Consider the following 3,034-nt stretch of genomic DNA (forward strand, 5'->3'; position numbering starts at 1 on the left):
GGCTTTGCAATTTTCGATCCTCCAGAATTGCAAATACACTGAAAAACGTATAAAACAAATCTGAGGCGCCAATTTTTTTTTCTAGTAAAATGAATTTTGTTTCAAACAGTGCATCAGGAAAATGAAAAACTACGTATTAGATTTGAAATATCGTCAAACTTTATTAGTGAAAACTAATTAAATTTCCTGACAAAATTTTGTTCTTCTAGACACTTACTGTACATTGAAAGTCCATAATATTATTACTTTTTAGAGAAAAATCCTTTACTGTCTATTGCTGTGTAAGTAGGAAGGTAGATTACTTTTTAACGTCAGGTCGATAACGTGGTCATTAGAGACAGAGCACAATATCGGATTAGGGAAGGATAGAGAAGGATATTGACAATATCTTTGTCTTAAGTAATTTATGAATATCAGGCAAGACATAAATCTGCATGGCCGGAGGGGATTTGAACCGTCGTCTTCCCCACTGAGAGTCCAGTGTGCTAACTACTACACCACCTCACTTGTCCATCGTTTAATTCATTTAGCCATTCGATTGTACTTGTAAATAGCCGCACATGAATTACAATGATAATTTCGTTGTAAAAGGAAGGAAAAGAGTGATCTTTATGATATTTGTTAAAATTTAAAGGAACCTTCAGATATCCTCTAGTGCCTAAATCGCATATGGATCAGAAAATTAAAATTTAATTATTAGCCGGCCGGAGTGGCCGTGCGGTCTAGGCGCTACAATCTGGAACCGAGCGACCGCTACGGTCGCAGGTTCGAATCCTGCCTCGGGCATGGATGTGTGTGATGTCCTTAGGTTAGTTAGGTTTAATTAGTTCTAAGTTATAGGTGACTGATGACCTCAGGAGTTAAGTCGCATAGTGCTCAGAGCCATTTGAACTTAACTCGTCGACAGTAAAATAAAATCATTTTGTGTCGAACAGGATTGACTTGATTACCCCATTCAAAGTCAAAACATTTTATGATCTGGGATGTAGAACCATTCTCAGTTTTTGTGGCGTTGCAAGAAAGTTGTTTTCGCTGAACTTTCATTTCATACAGTTGCAAGGTAATGACTGATGTGATTTTTATTGACACAACCAATTTGTTCACCCTGCATCTCGTATGGGTATGGTGTGCAACGCAAATCCTGCAGCACACACTTCCGAGCATCTTTCGTTTAAAGTCGGGTACCCCCACAAGGAAAATAGTTTTCCGTCTACACTGCATCAAGTAGCGAAAGTTTAAACATAACAACCCTGAACTTGCTGAAACATCCACGTGAAGCCGTGTTTCAAGCAAAGGACCTATTCTCTGCAGCATTGTTTTTGCAGTGTTTATGTAACACGCTACAGTAGCAACGATTAGAACAGCGTCGAGTATGGCTGATTAGTTATAAACATTAGGATTTTAAAAAATCACATACTGGATGTGTCCCTTGCGATACCCTGTGATTATGAAAATTGGTTACGATCGTACACTCTATGTTCCAATTGAAATTCTGTAGGGCTCGTATTTGGAAGGACCGTGGATCAAATCTTCGTGCCGCCATAAGGCCTGAGATATTCCATTGATTCTCAAAATCGCTTTGGAAATGCTGGGATGATTTGAGAAGGACACTGCCAATTTCATTTCCCATCATTCCCAATCCAAAAAAATGGTTCAAAAGGCTCTGAGCACTATGGGACTTAACATATATGGTCATCAGTCCCCTAGAACGTAGAACTACTTAAACCTAACTAACCTAAAGACATAACACAACACCCAGTCATCACGAGGCAGAGAAAATCCCTGACCCCGGCGGGAATCGAACCCGGGAACCCGGGCGCGGGAAGCGAGAACGCTACCGCACGACCACAAGCTGCGGACATTCCCAATCCGCGGCTGTGCTCCGACTTCTAGTTGTCTCGCCGTCGAAATTATTCCAAAGTCTGCGGCGGCTGTAGGGGTGTAAGAGGTTGGCTTGAAGTTGGTTACTTTCTGTCAAAGTCTACAAGGTGACCTGGCGTTTATCTGTTGCTAGGTCCATGTGGTCTGGTCCTCGGTCAGCATTTGTTTTCTTCTTGCGCAGTTACACGAAAAATATCTCGAGGTAGCTTTACATCCCTGACAAGAATTACTGTACTGACAGGTATTAGAACCTTGCAAACATGCCATTAGAGCTTAAGGATGGATAACTATAACCCCTCCGTGACTTGGTCTGGCCCTTTCCAAAGTTCTTAAACTTGTCAATCTGTCTCTTCTTTAATAATTCGTTGTTCAGAGAGACAATGTCTCCAAATCGTTAATGTGTTGTGATTGTTTCGTCATCGTTTGTTTCTTCGTTGGGGACTGTTCCGCTACTATGGACTCCATTCAGATCCTTTTGGGTTCACTTACAAAACACTACGGAAAAGAAGTACACAAAACATATAAAAACCCTAGGATATCGATTTTTCCTCTACTTTACACTTTTTATGTCTTTGGACGTTCACATATCCTGGCGAGATGTAACACTTCCTTTCGTAGCCGGTCTCACCGGTGCACTCCGGTATCTAGCACAGGGATCAGTACGTTGATGGATCGCCCTCACTTGGCGCAGAAACCACACGCCTGTTGGCAGAACCGGTCCCGCAACAGGGGAATGTCTGCCAGTTGGTGTAGGCCAGCCGTGTGGGAAGTCCCTGGGCAGGTGAAGACCTCTGGCTGTGCTGGAGACGCTCGATTTGGCCACTGGCGGTCCCAGTGCAAGGCTATTGTATCGCTTTTTTACATCATTTGGGTCAATGTGTCATTTGTGGATCCTGTTCACAGCATCTTCGGCGAAGTATGTACAAAATACTATAGAAATTCGTCAGTTCCAGAAATGACTGTTTTCCGTTTACATTATGTGATTGAGAAAAATTCTAACAGCTTCAGATACTGAGCTACACGGTCCTAAACATCAATTTTTCACTTACATGCAGTGGTTAGAGATGTGTCTGAGGGCCACTTTTGTCCTTTTCTCTTGAATAACTCGGAAACTGCGGTCTCTAATGAAATCAAATCCCAGAGCACAAATTAA

Source organism: Schistocerca americana, chromosome X, assembly GCF_021461395.2.
Source record: "Schistocerca americana isolate TAMUIC-IGC-003095 chromosome X, iqSchAmer2.1, whole genome shotgun sequence".
NCBI lineage: Eukaryota > Metazoa > Arthropoda > Insecta > Orthoptera > Acrididae > Schistocerca > Schistocerca americana.